The sequence below is a fragment of the Eleutherodactylus coqui genome, chromosome 8, assembly GCF_035609145.1.
Source record: "Eleutherodactylus coqui strain aEleCoq1 chromosome 8, aEleCoq1.hap1, whole genome shotgun sequence".
Classification (NCBI taxonomy): Eukaryota; Metazoa; Chordata; class Amphibia; order Anura; family Eleutherodactylidae; genus Eleutherodactylus; species Eleutherodactylus coqui.
Window position 1 is genome coordinate 116,166,947 of NC_089844.1, and position 22,932 is coordinate 116,189,878.

Consider the following 22,932-nt stretch of genomic DNA (forward strand, 5'->3'; position numbering starts at 1 on the left):
ATGCAATATCCACATGTGATGATTACAAAGAACTGTCCACCATAATAACAATTTACTAAAAATTTGAAGCAGGTCCATGTAGGATTTGTAATGATCTTTCCTATTCAGCTCTGCCAACTATATAGACCACATAGACTGTATAATAAATAATGCATAGTAATGAATGAGAATTCATTCTAAAATCCCTCATTGCAAATAATACCCTGTGTATACTACACTAAGCTGAGAATGTGTTGTGCCCAGAGAGGAATGAATCTACCATGCAGCACTGGCAACAACAAACAAAAGCCTCTGCTGCTTCACATGGGCATGAAGGTGACTACATCACACTGGGGGCGGGGTTATGGTCGGGGGGCGGGGCCATGAGCAGCAGCAGCTCTGGTACTGCAGTAAACTGGAGAGGTGTCAGCATTTAGTGAGGGTCTATACACGGCTCTCAGTACTGGGCTTACCAGCAAAAGAGGGTCTGGAGGGGGCACAGGCTGCCCATGTGGGTTTATTTCATACAGGACAAGAAGGATCTTCTGCAACATCAGCCTAAAGGATTGTAACCCCAGATTGTGGGGGATCAGTGCATTGGGGTCCCAGCTAATAATGCAGAGATGTGACTGAGACTTGGAGCTGCCTGCACATCATACTATACCTAACTGTAAGTTACCTCTGCACACTCATGTAGATCTGTCTATGGAGCAGTGACAACTGTGCGATGTTTACAAATACCTGCAACAATGTATCACATAAAGTATCATTCCCAATACTGTATAACAGGCATTAGCTAATAAATATCATCTGCAAGTATACATATAGGGATGCATGTTTTATTATCTCCTTCTTCCCAAACCGTATAGAACTGCATGAATATAGTTGATTAATACATTCTGATTGATTTATGTGTATATGTGTGTATGTGTGTGTGTGTGTATTAGTCACTTGGTTCATCTCACCATGATATCCCAATACAGTATGTTATGGATAGCTTGACATAAGACTGCATTGCCTTAACTTAATAGTAAGCAATACACAAACAATGCAAGAGTTAAATGTCAGTTTCAGCTCTGCTACATCTGTCATTGAAGGCATCTGCCAAGGTTTTAAAGGGTTAAGCCATCTTCCATATGCTCAGAGATGAAAATAAGCCGCTAGTCTTAACAAATAGAGTTGGGAATGAGAGATACGGACTGAATGTAAATGCTTGTGGCTGGACAAGGATCTGTATGCAGCAGTGGTTGGTGGTTATTCTTAGGGTATGTGTAAGGAGAGAAAAAGGGTACAAATGCCATTATATAGTGAGGAAAAGATCTGTGGTATGAGGTATGTTCCATGAGGATGTTAGGCTGCACATCAGCACTCATTACTAAGCCAGGGATTTACTCTGCATAGTGCGCAGTGCAAGGAACTACCCCGAGAAAGGATACAAATGACTCTGTGATGGCCATTCAGAACCAATAATCTCTCTGTAATGCTGACTACAGACATAATAATGTAATGCGGTCACTAACGATAATCGCTGCATTCACGATGCAAAAGAGAAAGTCTGATACTATCATCTGAAATGCTTTGAATTGCTGGGGCAAGCGATTGGACATGTTTTACAATGGGATTGCTCGTGAATCATGGCATTAGTGGGGAGCTGTGAGGCCCATTGAATACAGGGGTGGTGGGTTCTTGGTAGACGATTTAGTGTGTAAATACAGATCAATCGCATCATTACAACTACTGGTTGGTTTATGAGACATTCGGTTGATTTTACACTATCCTGATTGAAAAAAGAAGAGTAGTTCATAGTTTTCCATATATTGTTACATATATGGGCATCTCAGGCCATGTTCACACACTGTGGTTGCTTCATGTTTGTATGGGAACCGAGCCTAAGACCTCATACACACACAAGAGGTATGTGCCAGATGTTGTATGGGGGCACAAAGTGTCCCCATGCACTCTCAATTCTGTATGCTGCCAAAGCATGCTCCATGTATAACATATTACAGATTATTAAAGGGCTTGTCCAGTTGCAAACTATTGATGACCTATTTACAGGATGGTCCATCAATAGTAGACCGGCAGGGGTCTGATATAGTGGAGCCTTGTTAATCTGCTGTTTTCTGGGCTATTGCGCTGAGCTGATTTCAATAGGAAGCAGATAGCTCTGTTCCCACTATAGTGGCCAGGCTTGGTATTACAGGCAGAGTTCACTTTCGAATGAAAGGGAACTTTAACTGTAATACCAAGCCTGGCCACTACAGTGGCAATGGAGCTGTCTGCTTCCTCACAGCATGAGTGCACTGTCCCAGCAAACAGCTGATGGGTGGGAGTCCCAGGTAGCACACCCCAGCCAATCTACTATCCTTGCTGGCCTATCCTGAAAATACAACTGAACAACCCATTTAAGGAAAATGACTCCATAATATAGGATCAGACAGAAAATACATCTGTATGTGTGTGTATGAAACTGCAGACATATGGAGGTCTAGGAAACCCTTACAAGTGACCTATTACAGCTCTGTACAATGCAATTGGGAAATGTAGTCGTGTATTAATGAAAAGTTTGTAGAGTTTGACGTTGATGAGTGACAATTGCTATAAGTGTTGGTATTATATAGCAGCTGTATTGATAGCGGCAGTCATTACATGGTTAGTCAGTTATACATAGTGTGACTGTAATAGAGGAGGTGCCACTTCTTTATTCCCTTCAGTTTGGAGCGAGGGTCCTATTATTGCTTATTTAGGCCTGACTCCTTCTTATTTGTATGCGGACATCCAAAAGATATATTTTTCCCTGTAGATTAACTGCAGCTCCCAGTACTGCATTGCAAACAACTTTGCAACAACCATAGACCCAGCTGGTTCATTCTGGCTGCAGCTCTCCACAGGATACGGAATAGGAAGGACACCATTTACATGTCAGATTACAATTACAGGACACTGATGTGTTCAAGATTAATACACTTGCCCCTTGTGTGCCTTCCCCTGACATGTGGTAGAGGTTAAATGGTTCCAGAGCAGACGGCTAAAAAGGGGTCAAGAGGAGATTAAGTTACCCCTGGCCTCCTAAAATGCTAAAACAAACTTAATGAGTTAATCATATTAGATGGCTGCTAGGGCCTTTGTCATAATTCTCTATGTGTTTAGCATAGGCGGGATCCCTGAGGTCTGGCAGAAATCCATCTAATCAACATGAAGTTCGAGTTGCTTTGGACCATGAAAATGTGATAATTGCTGTGATATGGAATCTGTATGAAATTGCTGTTACTATACACCAATAAGTCATAACTTTAAAACCACTTGGATAATATTACGTACAACCCCTGCCGAAACAACTCTAACCTGTTTAGACTTGGAGTCCACAAGACCTTTGAAGGTGTCCTGTGGTATCTGGCACCAAGACATTAGCTGTAGATTCTTTCAGTCCTGTAAATTGTGAGGTGCGGCCTTAGACTTGTTTTTGCTGTACATCCCACAGATGCTTGATGGGATTGAGATTTGAAAAATATGGAGGCCAAGTTATTACCTTCATCTTTGTCATGGTCCTCAAACCGTTCTTGAACAATTTTTGCATTGGGGGAAGCGGCCACTGCCATTTGGGAATACCGCTGCCATGAAGGGGGGTACTTAGTCTATACAATGTTTAGGTAAGTGATACATGTTAAAGAAAATCCCCATAAATGCCAGGACCTAAGGTTTCCCAGTAGAACATCGCCCAGACATCATATGGTCTCCACCAGCACGTGGTGCATCCTGGTGCCATCTCTTTACCAGGTAGGCAACGCACACCCAGCCGTCCACATGATGTAACAGAAAATATGATTAATCACATCAGATTGCCTCCTAACACTGCTCCATGGTCTGCTTCTGAAGCTTATGTTCCCATTGTAAGTACATTCGCCAGAAGAAAGTGGTCAGCATAACTGTTCGGCCACCACTCAGTCCCATATGCAGTAAGCTGCAATGCTCTGTGTGTTCTGACAAATTTCTATCATAGCCAGCAGTTACTTTTTTAGCAGTTTGGGCCACATTAGCTCTTCTGTAGGATAGGACAAGATATGCTAACCTTTGTTCCCCAAGCATATCAATGAGGCTTGGATACCCATGACACCATTTTTGGTTCAGCAGTTCTCCTTCCTTGGACCATTTTTGGTAGGTACTAATAACTGCATACCCGGAACACCCCATAACACCCGCTGTTTTGGAGATGTTCTGACTCTATCACAATTTTGCTCTTGTCAAGGTCACTCAGATCCTTACACTTGCCATTTATCCTGCTTCCAACACATTAACTTCCTAAATGAAAGTCTGTTTACGCAGGTCGATCGTGATTTGATTTCAATGCCTGCACGATCCAAACAGCAAATGAATTATTGTTCATATCGTGCAGTCCTTTACATTGTGATCCAGTGAGAATCTGAACAATTATCGTTCAGTCTAAAAGGGCCTTCAGAGATTTTCTTCCGGGGAAGGTTGGTTAAAAGTTGAGTACAATAAGGACATTGTACCCCATAGTAGAGGGAATAGTAAGCAGATCTGTCCGAAGGTAGTTGGAGAAGTAACAGGAGATATCTTAAACCCCTTCTACACAGACGACTGTCAGACACTTCAGTGCATAACAGACGTCCGAGCGATGATTGTTCCTGTGCTTTTATAGGAGGATCATCGCTCAGTGAATGGAGACGGCTGGAGATCGTTCCGGTCCGATCGCCTCCATTCACAGTAAACAGACCGTCATTCATAGACCAACGGCAGCTTGTTTACACGGAATAACGCAGCGGCAGACTAATGAAGCTTTTTACTTCTGCATGAAAGATCAGATTCTTTCACTACATGCATTCACATGGCCCAATTATTGTGCCAACCACTCGATCTAATGAGCGAGTTGCACGCTAATTGTACTATGTAAAAGGGGCTTTAATTTGAGGTGTAAGAAATGGGATATTTGTAAAACACAAAATCTCTCTGGTATTTTTTCGTAAATTGCTGCAGAGTTCATGGCGGTGGTTTTAATGCTATGGTTGATCCATTGGCCAATAAAGACTCAATGCTTCTGCACAAATTCAGTTCTTCTACATCTGGATGCTTGAAAGTGTTTTCAACTGTGGACTGTTTTTTTTTTCTTTAATGGCTGCAAATGTGTTAGCCCCCCTTCACGCGAACGTATTTTCCCATGCATTGGCGCACATAATACACAGAGAATAGAACCTATTGATTTCAATGGATTCGTTCACGTGTGCCTTTTTCCTGCATATTTCAGTTGCGCAAAAAAAACCGAGCATGCTCTATTTTCCTGCGCATTTGTGCACCAAAAGTTTCCATAGAAGTCAATAGGGATGTGCGAATGAGCATGCAATACGTTAGGAGATGCGTAAAATGCTGCATAATTGCACAGAAAAAAAGAACACATCTGGAACTCATCAGACCGATCAGCCATTTCAATCTGAAATGAACATAACTTGTGGGTGCAAAAAGTACAGTAAAATAGGTTGATGCAAAAAAGTTCATTCCGCAAAAACGCTACACTCATGTGCGCAAAAATATGCTTACACTAGTGTGCAGGGGGCTTTGAAACAATAAAATCAGCAATTCTCACCTGTTTGTTCCCCTGCCAATTCAACACTACAGCTCCTCTTGTCCTGCCAGTCTTTGTTTACCACCTGACTGTTGCAGCCAATCAGAGACCACCGCGGTCTGACGCCATTCTCCTGGCATCATGGCTCCCATATCTGTGCGGTAATGTCAGAAAAACCGCACGTGACCGCAGCAGCCTTTGATTTCCTGCAGCTCTCAGACGGTAGCAGTTTTAAACCAATACCGTAATGACCAAGGCAGCTGCAGCGCTGGATTACCGGGGGAGCAAACAGATGAGCAGTGACTCTTTTATTGTTTTAACGCATTTGCAGACACTTTTTAAAAAATATTTTACAGTTGAAAAACCCCTTTTAATTTTGGAACTGACACCACAGAAAATGTGTACAAGGTAGAAGTCAAAGACTGCATTAATATAGCCGCCATGGATAGAACTATCCCTAATACACTCTGAGCATGGAGTTGTCTGCGCCCTTTATGTAACAAGTGGCAAAGTGTCACAAAGCGCAATCTGTGTCACAGTGGGTGATATTTACAGTGTTTCATCAAGAAATAAATTAGCAGGGCCAGCAACAAATACATCAGCGATGTCGGCACTCCGCATCCCGAATCCCTCCAGAGAGGTGTGTTAACTGTGAATGATGCAGCTTCATGTCGCAGACATCTGCTCCCAAAATGATGAATAACAAAGACTGCTTAGTATTCAGCATAAGGACTGATATCTCCCCCCTCATCCCTCCCAGACCTTTCTATTCTGCATAATGCCACTGGGATCATAGATTTTATAGGATGAGTGACCCCTGTACTCAGCAGGGCAGCAGTCAAGCAGACTAATCCATTGTGCCCTGTGATAGGGCTATATGGACTGCATGAGCCTCTTCTCACAATGCTCTCTGCATCTTTATAGTGATGAATTCACCCTCCCCCAAACTGAGAAAAAATATGTCTATTGATCGGTTCAGTCTAATCCGATTTACGTTAATGAACCACTCAGGAATCCTATTTTGCAGCCAATATCCTTTTAATAAAGCCATATTATATACATTATAGACTAGGACAAGAAAGATTTTCTGCAGGTCACCTAATCTGTCACCATGTAGTTGGAAGAAAAATGTCCCATTGTACAAAATCAAAGTTCTTGCTGATTAATGCGTGGCCGCACTTTAACCTCATCACTCCTGAATTTCTTGGGACAGTTGCAATAAGGGTAGTAAAAAAAAATGGGCCCAACTCAGGTTGACCCCCTCCACCTTCTCAAAGGGTCGAATAAAGACTTTATAAAGTTACCAGTGCACATAAGATAAAAATTGGCCAAAAAGGCAGATTTTGGCAATTTTGGATAGCCATTATTTGATAGATAAACATGAAGAATTGTTTGTGATGGCCAACGATAGACTTGTCTCTGCCATAAATGCAATTAGCTAGGTTGGAAAATTTCAGCTGAAATGTATGGTGCAATCAGTCAAATTGGACTGATCATTTGCCAATTTGTGTAAGCCACAGGGAATTAGGTTTTTTTAAGTGAGTCCTTGACTGACCAGTTTAAAGTGACCTTAGAGTGACACTACAACCAAGATGGCTGCACCGCTTTTTTGATGACCTGATGCTTACTATGTATGGTAGTGCATCGGTAGTCTAAGACACTACACACTACTGTGATTGGCCAACGTTCTTCACATGAGTAGTGCTGGCCAATCACAGCAGCGTCTAGTGTCTTAGACTACCAATGCACTACCATGCACAGTGTGAATCTGGTAGTCCGAGAAGCTATGCGGTCATCTTGCTTTATCCATGAGTGAAGGGTCACTTTAACCTCTGTTGTTGCTGTTTTAATCCTATGTACGTACAGATGCATTGCAGCCAATTATTATCTTATGTGTATGACCAATGAGCCGTGAGAAAGAAATTGTGGCATGTTCTATTCTGTGTTTTCATAGACAAGAATAGCACAAGCATTGTGCAGGGTCCATTAATATTGGGCAGCACATGGACCGGTGTAGAGGAAATGCAATATTACTTGCCAGGTATTCAAATCATTTGCCCTGCATGTAATACAAGACTATGCCTACCAGAGGGGAGCTGCTGTTGGTGCTATGCACTTGAATTCAGCTGTCTTGTAGCTCCCTGCACAGCTGCACCTTGGGAAAAAAAGCCAATGTAACCTCAAGTCCCAAAAATTGGGCCTCCATGGAACATACAGTAACATTCTGATTCTGTATACCCTAGAAATATGCCATGACATAGGATGGAAATACCCCTGTCAAGGGGTTGAGTCATCAAAAACATCCCCTTTAATCTTAGAGCAGCTTAAAGCCGGGTTCTCATCTACGCTGGAACCTTCGTTTGGAGGTTCTGTTGTAGATCCGGCACAAAATACCGGAAGAAATAGAGCTGCATTCAGTGCTTTCTCTTCCAGTAAAATGCCGGGCAGCTGAGCGGAAACCAAACGGATCCCATTATAGTCAATGAGTCTGTGCCGCACTGTTCAGTTCCATCATAACCCATTGGGTCATGGAACTCCCTTTTGAGCAGGAAAACAGAACCCCCTGCAAGCAGCCTCATCTAGACCCTAAGATCCCTGGCAAACATCTCATTTTGCTTGGGATGTTAAAGCTGGTTGCTAAGTTACCCTGCATTAAAATGTAGTATTGCATGATGGCCATTTGGACTCGGAGGGAAGTCCTAAGCAGAGCAATAGTCCACTCTGTGCCATCCATATGCTCTAGTAGAGAATATATTTAGGGACTGTCTTGAAGGGACAAGCCCTTTAAACAAGTCCAGTCTATTCTCACTGACCACTACCAGATATACCATGTGCTGGATAAATAAGACCAGCAAAGTTAATTGAATCCTTAAGTTCAGGGGTCACAGATGGTTTTCATTCAATGAAGGAAACCAGAGCTGCAATCGTTAGCAATGCTAAGCTAAAAGAACAATTACCCATAGACATGAGAACACTGTGGCCACCCAATTGTTAAACAACCGTCATTACAAAACATTACAATCAGGCATGTAATGTATATCGGACATCTGCCGCATGCCGTATTTTCTAATTATGATTACTTGCAACGAAAAACTAATTCTTCTAGTGGAGATGAAAGTGTCTTCGCTCCGTGTTGCTGTACCCATTGCAGGGGGTGATGTAGTGAAACCTCCACTCTGTTACAATCATGGTGAAACTTTTATTTCACGCATGTAGTTCTTCACTTCAGTAGGGATTACCGAGACAATAAGCTATTGAAATACTGAGGGATAGAATAATATGCTTTATGCAGAGATCGTCTGAGATTTTGTATCTGACTAAACAATGGATAATAGCAATGGAAGGTGGAGGCTGAGACAGGACATATGGGAGCTTATTTATCCCGGCCAGGACACTAGAATTCTTGGGTCCAAAAGTCGCAGTTTTGGTGCATGCACCAAAACTGTGGGGTTATTTACTAAGACTAGCAATTCACAAGCTGCTGTAAGTAAAGGCAGAACCCCGCTGCGAGCGCCTAAGAGGCAGAAGCTTCTTAATACATTTGTTTCATCTGGTGACACCTAGATGCTGAAGTAGGTTCTTGCTATAATCTGCATGTCAAGGCTGCGATAAATAAACCCTTGCAACTTTTTAGCCATGTACGCCGTGCCCCACTTTAATTTTAAAAAAGAGGTGGCCGAGCTTTACGGGTGGAGCTATGCACAGCCTATCATACTTACTACTCCGGGCACTGCTCTTACATAGACCAGTGTGTAAAATCTGGTCTAAGTGAATAACCCACATTTGTTGGATCAAGATGTGGTTAGTGATACAGAATGCTTTTAACCCTTTCCAATCCACTGTCTGACGTCTGAAGACATTCTGATTGAAGGCTGTACAGCTTCGAAGTCTGAAGACGTACGGCAGGATATTCTTTCTGCATATTACTGGCTGCTTTGTTGTCAGGAGGCCTCTCCAGCATGTCCCACACCGCAGTACTGGCTCTAGCCAGCAGATGGCACCATAGTATAATGACAGAAAGAGAAAAACCCCTAGGAAACCCTGAATCCAAAATTAGATTGCAAAGAGTTAATACTTCACTACAAGGTATGAGTTATCCATTGTTGCTGGCAATTTGGGAAACATTAGGGTGTGCAAACTTTGTGGTTGCACAGACTACATTAGCCATTCCCGCTGATGGAGGCGCCATAAATGGTGTGACACCCAGGTTTATGATTACCACAAATGTTAATATTACAGAGACCCTGCCACAAATATTTGTATCCTTTGTCTGTTGCAAATGTAGAGAGATTGATGCTTTAGAGCTGTGGTGTTGTCGCAAACTTCTACGAATCCCCTGGACAGCTACGGGCAACATCAAAGCGGTCCTGGGCCGTATGAACACAGAGATGTCTCTGGAAGGCGAGATCATGAAACTGAGACTGACTTACTTTGGACATGTGATGAGGGCGAATTCACTGGAAAGAGAGATGCTTCTTGGAGTGGTCAGTGGTAAATGGAAACAGGGAAGACAAAACACACGTTGGCTGGACATCATCAAGGAGGACACGGGAATGGACATCAAGGAATTGAAATCAGCCATAAAGAATAGAGAAGCATGGAGAGAACGGCCTACCGAGTATCCAAGAGTTGGAAACGACTGAATGGATAGAATTGGAATGTAGAGAGAACAAGTAGTGTCAATGATATAGTTACAGGTGACTTTAGTCTTGATTTATAAGCTCCCGACTGGATCTCCATTGCCCCACTTTGACACATTACCTCTTTGACTCTCCAGTATGCAGGTTCTATTGTGACAACTTGAAAATTACTTCTCTATAAACCTTTGAGACTCAGATTCAGCATTCCATAGGAATGCATAGAGAAACTGATATGCAGCACTACTATTTCCCCAATGTACATTTGCGATGGGACAATGGATAAAAAGTTTGTGGGACTGCTTAGTTAATTGTATAGCAGTATTATTTGCATGTTGTATAGCACTAATAATGGATTACTTTCTGTATACAGCTGTTATTTGTCACTGTTCGATGACATTATTTGAGCACTATATAGTGCTATTACTTGTGCGGTACATCTACTGACTGCTACTTAGACACTATGCTGTATTTTCACAATGGTCCATTTATTGTACCCTGTATGCCAGCAAATCATAAGCTGGAGCACCAATAGAAGGTACCAGACAGGGCATAGCCTAACTTATGACCAGACCTGATAATAGTTAAGTAGAGTTATATAATTTGAAAATTGAAAGCAATAGACAGTTTTCCCATAGTGGGTTGCGTTTTTTTCAATACTTTATAGCCACTGTGGAAGGGGATCCTCTCCAATAGGTCAACTTGCCATAATAAAGCTTAGGAGAAGGGATTGTGTGTAATAGGAAACTCACTGCTTTATGCCCAGTCAATATTGATCCAAGTAGGAGTAAATGTAATAAAAATGCAGCATTTAAGTGGATAATGAATAATCAATCCCCAGAGCTTATAATGGCAGCAGCTATGAAAGAGATCAAAACATGAAAAATCACTTTCACTTTAAATAGAAAGTGCTTAGTAATAATAAAGGTTCAGTTTATGTATTTTTTTGGAGGGGGTTAATAAAGAAGGTTTTAATAGGGAATTAAACTGTGAAAAATCGACTCATTAGGACCCCCCTGTCCATATGCCCTATTATCATGGAGGGCATGTAGGGCTCCCTATGATTGTGTGCTCTGTAATACTACATTTCACCTGTAGTGGCCTCTGCATGGGACATGTGCTTCCGCCTGCTTCTCCCGGCAACATCAGCTAAGCTGCAGCAAGTCCTCATTTATGAACGGGGTCAAGATTGGACATTCCATATTTTTATACACAGAACATCTTTACTATGACACGTAGAACTGTTAGGTGATTCTGGTTCAAAAAAAATTGGTGTGGACTACTTTATATTCAATGAGTTCTCCTCACTGAGCCATCCCTGCTTGTTAGAAGGGTATGTTGACAATGATGACAAAGTGTTCCCTGCTGGGCCTTCCAACTATCAGCTGTAATCTGTGGGGAAGCCTGGCAGTATCTGTTCAGCTTCCATGCAACACCAATACAGGTAAAATGTACCATTATACAGTTTTATTCAAATCAATGGGCTGACTTGCGAATGAGACAGGTCCTCCAAAGCAAGCTATGGACTTTGAAACCGATCTCAACTATGGCCAAGAGAAAAAGATACTGAAACCACTTTTGAAAATCCAGCTAATGTGTCCAGTAATGGTGAGAAGTCACTTTTAGTGCAAGGATTCTTATTGGCTGGTCTGTACAGTAGCAAAAATCACTTCCCCGCCCACGAGGATCCAGGTGGTCTGAGCTACTGAGCATATGTGATCAATGGCAGTGGAGACACATTAGGTGGTTGTTGGTGAAAGGGAAAGACCAGTAGGGAGCACCATAACAAATGCATAACAGTAATATCTAAACATGGGAGCATTTTTTTTAATGATTTCTGCTTTGTGTGATGCAACAATGTAAATTAATATCTGCTCATTCTAATGTATAAAGAAATCTTGAACATTTGTCCCAGGAGTTCAGCCCTGTCCCTCCTCCCCAGTATCCTGCTGAAAGACAACTGACTATAGTAGGAATCCCCACCACCACCCGCCCTCCACCCTGTCTGTAGCGGGACAAACTGGTCATTAAGCCTTGACCCCAGCAAAGCTCCACCCTCTTGCCAAAAACGCTGAGATTAGCAACAGAAAATCTGCAGGATTTCCACAAGATTCTCTGTTTCAGGGACATGCGTAGAACATCTAGCAGAATGAAAAACATTTGGGACAAGATGATCTCCCCTTTACTGTTGCCATACACTTTTAGGATTAGTGCTCCTTTAAGACTTTCATATTTCTGAACAGAACTTAAGGCTTTCACTGAGCCTTAAATTCCATCTTTGATTTTTAATAGAGATGAGCGAGCGTACTCGGAAAAGCACTACTCGCTCAAGTAATTTGCTTTATCCGAGTATCGCTGTGCTCGGGTCTGAAGATTCGGGTGCCGCTGCGGCTGACAGGTGAGTCGCAGCGGGGAGCAGGGGAGAGCGGGCGGGAGAGAGGGAGAGAAAGATCTTACCTCCATTCCTCCCCGCTCTCCCCTGCAGCTCCCCGCTCCGTGCCGGCACCCGAATCTTCAGGGACGAGCACAGCGATACTCGGATAAAGCAAATTACTCGAGCGAGTAGTGCTTTTCCGAGTACGCTCGCTCATCTCTAATTTTTAAGTCTTTCAATTAAACATTTGCACAGAGACAATAGTCATCCACTCATATTTGTGTACAGCTGGTCATACATTACACTCACAAACAACTTTTTGTAAGACTAAAAGTGAAGGCAAGTTACTTTTTGTACTTATTTTTTGTTACTTTTTACTGTTCTATGATTGGCCATTATTTTGAATATTTACTCTGAACAGTAGCAAAGCAGATGTCAACCACAAGCGCCTCGCTTTTAAAGATCCTGAGCCCCAATGCAAAATCTATAACGGGGTCCCCAAACTATCACATGTCATATATAGTACAAGTCTCCTCAAACAGAGTAGAGGGAGAAGTTTTTTGCACCATCAATACTCACACTTCTGTGATTACCTATTAACATTAGAGCAATGTACTGACAATCTGCTATTTTGACCTGTCCATGAGAATTACCTTTAGGCAAGAAGTTATGAAATATTGTCACCGACTAATTGAAAACTTGGAGATGAGTGAAGCGGTGGCCAAGCAAGCGCTTGTCACCATTCATACAAGTCTATGGGAGATACAAAAACCTCTGAAGCTCCCATCAGCAATATGTATAAGCCCATAAAAACAGACACGCTCTTTATTGTAATGTTTGTTATCTTCTGCGTATGCAAATATGTAAGAAACTTCCCAGTTTACGCATTAAGATTCTAGTTTATCAGCAATTTGGAAATCAAATGTTAGCACTTTCCCCCCATGATGTTGTGCGGCAGCTGTTCCTTTTTGTTTCTCCCTTGACAACCTGAGAGTGTGCGCCCTACTGCAACTTTAACTCCTAATGTTGTGAGCTCAGAAGCACACCAGTGCTCTAGATAGTCCGCATTTGACACCAGGGAATCTGAGATGTTCTGTACAGAAGGACAAATCCTGATGTTTTCATTTATTTTCCAGTCACATTTTTGCTCTTGAAGCAGGGGTTGAGGTGGCTCAGTGGTTAGTGCTGTTGCCTTGCAGTACTGGGGTCCTGTGCTCAAATCTAACCAAGGGCAACATCTGTATGGACTTTGAATGTTGTCTCTGCGTTTGCGTAGGTTTCCTCCCGCACTCCAAAAGCATGCTTATAGGTAAACATTAGAGATGAGCGAGCATACTCGTCCGAGCTTGATGCTCGTTCGAGTATTAGGGTGTTCGAGATGCTCGTTACTCGAGACGAGCACCACACGGTACTTATCTCGATTAAACGAGCACTGACCATTGAATTCAATGGAGCCGGCAATACAGCCGGCTCCATTGAAAGCAATGGGCTGCTGGCGAGCGCGGGATGAATTTTCAGGAAGGGCTTAAAAATATAAGCCCTTCCCTGAAATTCATCCAGAAATGTGTAAAAACAAAAAAAAAATATATACTCACCCGGTCCCGGCAGACGGAGTTTAGCCGCAGACGGCAGCAGTTCTCCTGAACTGCTCTGTGTAGTATTCAGCAGCTGGGGATTTAAAATTGTTGCTTGCTGAATGAGCTGCCTCTGATTGGTCACAGCCTGACCAATCAGAGGCAGCTCTCACTCACACCCATTCATGAATTCATGAATGGGGGAGTGAGTGCTGCCTCTGATTGGCTCAGCGCAGCAGAATGACAGCTGAGAGCTGCCCCCGATTGGTCCCTGCGCTGCTGAATACTACACAGAGCAGTTCAGGAGAACTGCTGCCGGCCGCGGCTGAACTCCGTCTGCCGGGACCGGGTGAGTATATTTATTTTTTTTGTTTTTACACATTTCTAGATGAATTTCAGGAAAGAGCTTATATTTTTAAGCCCTTCCTGAAAATTCATCCCGTGCTCGCCGGCAGCCCATTGCTTTCGGAGCCCGAAATGCAGCCCTGCATGTTGCTCCTCGCCTGCCCTATCCATTTCTGTGTTTTTTACATGACTTTGGTGATTTGCTAAGATTTTCACAAATGAAAACCTTAGCGGAGCACCAGTCATATACAAAAATGCTCGAGTCGCCCATTGACTTCAATGGGGTTCGTTACTCGAAACGAACTCTCGAGCATCACTGAAAGTTCGACTCGAGTAACGAGCACTCGAGCATCTTGGTGCTCGCTCATCTCTAGTAAACGTAGATTGTAAGACCCATTCTGGGGACTGGGCTAATGTAAGTGATGACAATCTGTATACAGCACTGCAAAATATATATACACTATATAAAGGTGTATATAGCACCAGCTTGACTGGTGCAGTGAGCTACACAGATACAGTATCATAGCACACCTACAGTATTCGCATAGTCCAGCAGTCATTAGACTACAATGGACTATGCTAATAACGTAAGGCGCCAAATGAACTCTTAGCACGTTAAACAGATGTATTGCGCCGAATATTAGTTTTGTGCTGAATATATCTGCAAATGAATAAAATAAATTTAAAAAAACCTTCTTTACAGTAAATGTACAAGACAAGTTTTTACAGATGTTTTAACATATCTTAGAACCTGCAACTTTCTGTAATAACTATAAAACCAAGAAAACCACTGATCTTGTACTGTATAAGATTTTCTGTACATTTCCTAAATTTTGTGCAAATACAGCATAATCTGTAGGGAGTAATGGCTGCAGTAGGCTTTATTACAAAGCTACAAGCAGTCGATCGGAGTCTCCCACTGAGGAAAAATGGCAACTGTCCACATACTGTAGTAGGCCAGTGCCAGTTGTCTGCATCACAAGCATTGCAGTTTGGTTGTGGTAACATGAAAAGTAGTAAGATATATAAATATCTCAAAGGGGTTTTCTAATCAGTACTACCCTTTTTCAAACTGTTGTTTCTGCATTGTTCATGTAGTTGGGCCATTTCATTGTAGAAGTTGACTTCACAGGTAGTGGATGGTAGATGACAAGTGAAGGTAGACCTCTTCTTTGGACTCATTAGTAGTGATGAGTGAACTTTTGAAAAGTTTGGTTTGGCCAGTTCATCAAACTTTTGCAAAAAGTTTGGTTCAGACTGAAAGTTCACGAATCCCCTAAAGCTGGTGTACAACACTGTCTAAGAGGCATACAAGCCCTGTGTAATACTGTTTTGAGTCTCCTCACTCACTGTCTAGGTGCTCTCCATAAGGAGAAAATATAGTGTTTCTGACCCCTGTCCCAGGCCTCTCACTAGCCATGCCAGACTCCTGCTGCATTTGCCCTGATGAAGGGCAAATGCCCTGAAACAGCTGTCTGTGCATGAAGTCTGGCTTTGCTTTTAATTCCCAGTCATTGTTACAAGGCTGTATAAAGAATCTGACCTTGGCTTGAAGGAATGCTGCCTTCCAATAGGTGGCACTGTGGAGGTATTATTCCATCTCCCTTATTTGCATATTACCCAGAGGAGCATGAATGGCCTTTTGAGTCTCCTCACTCACCATCTAGGTGCTCCCTCTAAAGAGAAAAGATGGCGTTTCTGACTCAGAGTTTTATGCAGGGCTTTTATGCCTCTTAGACAGTTATACACCAGTGTTCAGGACTAATGTCGAGAGAATTGAACCAGTAGAATCCTGTTTTGGGTATGACTTGGTTTGGGTTCATGCTGATCCAAACTTTTAGCAAAGTTCAACCCGAAACAGGCCTCTACTGTTTGGTTCGCTCAACGCTATTCATTAGCCTAAACTCCTGACGATTGTACCATTTGTAGTCTGCTGATGATAGCCCTGGTATATAGTATACATTGTATACAGCCATAACTTAGTCAGTGTAGAGCTTATCCTGCATTTATGACCTACCATCTATACAAGGAAACAATATCTTTATGTTCAGATACTATATACTGAAAGACTTACATTGTCGCTGTTCTCTTTGTGACATTCACAGCAAGAAAGACAAGTATTCGTAAGAGCTCAGAGTAAACCATGCAATTTCACTTACCATGCAATAATTGATTAGTTCTCTGACTTCTCCATTAAAGGATACAGTAACCAGAAACAGAGGTTTCCAGTGATATACCAAACTGAAATACTATAACCTATGGCCAACGTAAAGGGGTTCTCCACTGCTTATAAATATAAAAGTGCTGCACTGCAGTGGTGGAGATGTGTCAATTTACACACATCCACACAGTTATTTCTATGGACATTTTGTGTACACAGATATTATAGGTGCAGATACATGAATGTGCATATGTAATCAAACACCCCATGTTAATAAGTTGCTTTCTCCTATATCTGTGACCTGGGGGTGAATTTTGGCAGTGCTGAATAGAATACGTCCCATTTATAAATAGTGGACATCCCCTTTAAAGCTGTTCTACTAGGATCACAAGTTACCCCTTTTTCACAATATAAGGGATAACTGACTGATCGGTGGTTCTTGTCACTGAGATCTCTGCTGATCACGAGAAAGGTGGTCCCTTGTCCCCCTGTACTCCTCACTGTGGGCTTACTGTGAGACTGAATGGAGTGCTGGTTATGCAAGTGCACTGCCGCTCCATTCACTCTCAATGGGACTGCTGGAGATAGCCAAGCAGAAAACATTTGGGTATTTCCATCAACCCCTTTAAAAGGAATGGAGCACTGACTGTGCATGCTTGGCCAGAGCTCCATTCATTCTACTGTCAACGCAGGGGTAGAAGTGACATTGCAGTGACAGGCAGAGGGGAACACAGGAGTCCCGTTCTCAGGATCGGCGGGGGTCTCAGTGGTAAGACCCCCACCAATCAGCAAGTTATTCCCTATCCTGTGGATAGACGATAACTTATGATTGACCAGGACATGTGAATGGTACAGCCAATCACTGGCTATAGATTGGCACTGTTGTGGCCACTGATTGGCTGCAACAGTCACATGTCCTGGTCAGTAGCAAACAGAAAGCACAGAGTGGTTGTAAGTCAATTTTAAGTGGTGGGAAAACCCCATTAAGTCAGATTTTGGCATACACTGCATGAAAAAAATTGCAAATCCTTCTGTGCACCAAATTTCTCCAAATTTGAAAAGTGGGCATCATTTTCAATGTGTGGGCGTGGTCTCCACGTTAGAGAGATTTAGGGCAGAACCTTGTTCAAATTTTGGTGCAAATCTATGCCTGCTCACAGATCTATGTTTCAATTACTCGTCATTTTCCAGATCTCTGCTTGATGTCACTGAGTGGAAATGAACGTGTTGAGGTCTTGCACGCATAGCAAAGCCGTGTGCCAAATTTTGCGCATAATCTGAGCCCATAGGTACCCCCTATTCTGCCGTTTGGTGCCTCCTAGAGACACGGCACTCCAACCTAGGACCTCCCAGCACAGAATACCCCAGTAACAGGACGTAAGTTGGTGCGTGCCACAATTGTTTCTACTTTATGTGGCGGCACACAGATTTTTTAATCTACTGGATTCATATGGATCTCACTAATTTGCTCTCTGATTTGGGACTTAATACATGAGAGCGTCTTAAACTGCGAACTCACGTGACTGCTTGCATTATATATTGGCGCCATGTCTCTGGTCATGTGATCATTCTCAGCCAATCATTTATAAAGGACACATTTGTTTAATATATTACACCTTGGGAAAATCCAGTGCAATGACACAGCCTATTTGACGATTATTAGATCCTCTAACAGATGCAATCATTAAAAGCATCCGGTGACAATTTTTCTTTAATAATGTAATTTGTTTGGTAACACATTTTGTGTTTGGGCTGACAGCGATAAAATAACACATATGTTCATCTCCTTCATTGAAAATGAGCTTTTACACTTCAAGGAGATAAACAATTCAGGTTTAGAAAGGAAGTAGACTTTGAGATAAGTATTGTCACATTGTATCGTGTTTTGTCTTAGCTGAGAATCTCCATGGTAACGCTGTACTAAAATAGTTTAGCCACGAGACGATTTCGTGTCTAGAATAAGCAAATTTAGGAAACTTTAGCAAATAGTTACACCATTCAACAATAGTGTGTGCGGTCATCTCAGGGTCAGAACTCCCATATCTACCCCCGGACATTATTTACCGGCAATGCTCCACCTAAATTAAATAGATTTTTAACCTCTTCGACTAGTTTGTCATGCACTTCAACTACATGTAGGTGGTTTGGTTTCACATCTGCGCTCGGGGTTCTGCTTTCCTGCTCCGCTCAGGGAGAAGGAAAGAGGAATCCCTGCGGCCGAATGGCCTCATCTCTGGACGGAACTGAACAGTGGCGGACGGACCCCATTGACTATAATGGGGTCCGTCTGCTTTCAGCTTAGCTGCCTGGATTTTGAGCTAGATCAGGAGATGTGATATTGACCTAATCCTGTTTGCTAACAGTTCAAATGATTTACGTAAAGAAAGGGATTATGGGTAATACATGTCGGACGACATCTGCTAAGGCTGGGTTCAGAGGGCATTAATACTACAAGATTTTCATGTCTAGGATGACAGATGGGACCCACTTCCTTTTTTCTGGGGTTCTACCCTGCAGAACCTACTGTACGTCACCATAGATAAAAGTGCCGGTTGTGCAAGCATGATGCCATCTGAGTCAGGACTTATGGTATGCTCATAAGCTTTGTCACCCGTCTACTGACATGGCACATATAAAATTGCATTGTTACCCTATCTCTCTGCAAGGATATAGTTACAGAGGAAGCTGACCGGACACGTGTCTTGGCTGGAGATGTCGCAGGTGACTGGTTGCCACAAGGGAGGTCAACAAGTTAGGGAACTTTTACATGGGATGACTGTCAGGCGCTTATGTACCCTATAGCCGTCCCAACAATTATCGCTGCTGTGCTTTTACACTCACTAAATGCAGATGGAGTGCTCCAAGATCTCATGGATGAACGACTGCCTGTTTACACCGGCCAATAGTCACTCGAGTTCTAGGTAAAATGCATTGACTTCTGTCAGTTTGCTCACACTTATGGGTAGGAATTGTGGATTCCGCGAGCGGAAGAAAAATCGCAGCATGCTATACTTTACCGCGGACTCTGTACGTATGAGCCCCATCTCTATGGATGCGTTCCATCTGCAGTGCGTACACAATTAACATTGTGTATGGCCGTGAATTTGCTTGCAAGTTACTAGGATACGAGGATAACAAATGGAATAAAGAAAGCAGGAATTTGTGGGCAGACAATGCTGGACAGTCTGGGGAGCAACACCCATCCAGCCTGCTGCCTGCAACCTCCCCTTATACTTCTCGGCTCTTCCTTCACAAGAATAAGGCTAACTTCACTCGGACGGCTGCAATACTGGGCCGTGATTCACGGCCCTTATATCGTGCTCACCAACATGCGATTTCCTCACAGATCCGAGGCGTTTTCATATCAACCTCGCATCATTTCAGTAGTGATACTGCAGCGCGGCTGACAAACACGGCGAAGAACCATGGAGTGTCTCCCATTGTTTTTAATGGGGAGACCTTGCATCGCATGTGCTTGCACCTAGCACACAATGCAATGCTGCTGCTGGCCCCACTGAAAACAATGGGCAATGCGAGGGCACGTCCAAAGATAGGACGTGCTGCTCGTGTGTATGACCCCATTCAAAAGAATGAGGTTCATATTCGTGTGAAATTTGTGCACCTGGCAACACACCAATCTCGCACAATTTTCTCGGCCATGTAAAAGCAACCCAAGTTGTTGTTTTTTAAGTGGTTTATACTACTTCCAAAAAAGTTGTAAAAAGCTAGCCAAGCCAGGGGAGCAGTTTCTTATTCTGGAGACTCTCAGAATAGCTCTCAGAACGATAGCACATGAGAATGTTGCCGGAGCAATAGAAGGGTGTTTCCAGGGGGTTGGGCAACTATCTGATGTCATTCCCTGCTTGCGTTCCTTCTTCTGCGCGGACGATACGCTCTCCTTAAATGTACATCCACGAGAAAAACTGCATGCATAAGCGACCGTACGCAATTCGCTTCCTCGGAATCTGACCGGTTAGTATGAGCCCGGCCTTAGGCCACTCTCACACATGCGCTTTTTATTACGATTACCGCTCCCATTGATTTCAGATAGGCGCTCAATCGCAGCGCTTTCTATTGCCACGATTTTCGACTGCCGTCTGCTCTTTTTTACCGTGTTTCTGCTTTTTTTAATGCAAGTCATCACAATGATGGGGTGCGTTAAAAACCGTTGCGTCTGAAAATGGCTGTAAAGTTACAGCAAAGTGCCGCGATCAAAATCACTGTGTTTTGCCAACGCCATGTGTGAGAGTGGTCTTAGGCTGGATTTCGATTTATCAGGTGTGTCCGGCTAGTTGTGTTATGCTGGACACAACTGATGACATTTTGTGTGCCATGGTGGCCCAATGCGCAAGTGTCATAAGTGGGCCCTTCACCAAACATTTTGGTGTCTAAAAATCCTAAAACCTTATCTTACCTATCCACACACTATGGTGCTCTATGACAAGCCATCTCGATGCTGTATCAGCCGAATGAACAAGCCACTTCTCCAAGAAGTCCTAGCGTCACTCTCTAAAGTCCTTCTTCTCAACAAAGCTCACAACTTGCCAGCGGGGGTAAGTGACGTTCCCACTCTCTAAATTTTCTACTGTATTCACGTCCAGAGGATGCAAATGCAAACCAACATGGTGTTCCCACCAGGGGCCCGCTACCAGGGGGCCCAAAGCATATGCATCTTTTTGTGCACTGATTTGGCGTCCGTAACTGGACAGATAAAAGCTGCATTGAACTGAATCCTTGGTGTGGATGAAGGAGAGCCTAGCTAGTTTTGACTTTGTCTTATGTCCTACTGTTCTGCCTATGAATGTGTATTTCTGGCTGATCTACAGATTCTGCTAATGAAACAGGTGACTCGGGGTTAACAGCGCTATGGGGCGTAGAACGGCCAGAGCGTAAATGGTTAAAATAAAAACAGACTGTAATAAAATTTGCTTAACGCAGAAAAGTTTAGTAAATAGGCTTATGCTACTTTGCTCTCATTGTGATTAGTAATTACTGGTCTGAGACTTGAGAACGGTAATCTGCGCGGTTATTACTGAGCGTCTGAGAAACAGTCTCAAGAGACCGTGTCGTTAGTAAAATAGTCATCACACTTGATATTATATATTATTCATAAGGTATTGTTAAGAAGGAGGTGACCCATAGTATACAATGTAATATAGTTGAATGCGTCCAATGCAAATTGCGTTCGAGAATCTCAGGCACAATTTGCTCTTGGCCATGTGCGTACGGCCTTAAAGAGCTAGATTAACCCTTACTGGCTGATAGAAACATAGCAGACATCAGACATAGGTTCATCTCAAAGACTTAACTTGTTTCCGTGGGATAACCCTTTATATAGACGAAGGATAACTTACTGATTGTTGAAGGTTCGGTTGCTGAGACCCCCATCGTCCCCACACACTTTTTGGGTGCTCCCCTTAAGCAGACATGACACCACTTCTGACCCCTGTTCTTATTCTGAAACAGTGGCATTCTTGCCAATAGGATCTGTCTTGTATTGCAGCACAACATCATTGCATGAGGCAGAGCTGCAATACCAAAAGCAGTCCATATACAAGAGTGGCACTGTTTCTAGAAAAATAGACGTTTTTTCCCAATCTTAGACATTGTTTGGTGTCATGTGGCCGTTATGTAGCTGCATTTGATGTGGTCCTCCCACTACGGAGCAGCTTTAGCTGTCCACATGTCAATACGGGCACTGATAATTTAAAAAATATATATATATATATATTTGAATACTTTTGACCCTGCTGTTGTTTTTGATCATTAAACTTATTGATTAAACATGCGCAGAAGCTACAGATGTAGCAAAGTTTATCCCGATGCTTAACATGTTATGTAAATGTTCTGTGCCACAGTTTGATATTCAAGAAATATTCCAATGCCTTTGCTGCAGAAAGTTATTACAGTCAACTTAAACTTTGCTGCCGCTGTATCTCAGTACCATTATATGTGTTCATTTTGTGTATCACAGAACAAAGATTAAAGTGGGCTATTTAATTCCACATTTTTGAGTTTGAAGTATTCTTTCAGAAATTATTTTGAAAGTTAACTCATTAAGTTGAAATATTAAGATATTAATATTATGACCCTAACTACCAATGCAATAAGAGGCTACCTAAAAGCAGAGACCTTGGTCTGGTGAGCGAAACCCACGTCAGTAACCTGGGGCAATCGTGACTTTTCCTAGATTAAAATCAAGGATAATGATTGCTGCAGAGAATAACAAATAATACAATATAGATGGGAACTAGCATTCAATAAGGGAGCCAGGATAAACGTGT

The 22,932-nt window shown here is 42.7% G+C and overlaps 1 protein-coding gene across 2 annotated transcripts in view; it reads left to right on the forward strand.

Annotated features, from left to right (window-relative positions):
- The first annotated feature begins 401 nt into the window (after positions 1–401).
- Positions 402–22,932, forward strand: part of GPRC5B (G protein-coupled receptor class C group 5 member B) — a 65,951-nt gene continuing 43,420 nt past the window's right edge. For both annotated transcript variants that reach the window (XM_066576253.1, XM_066576254.1), the window contains exon 1: positions 402–649. The gene's annotated coding sequence lies outside the window, so the exon portion shown is untranslated. The remainder of the gene's footprint in view (positions 650–22,932) is intronic.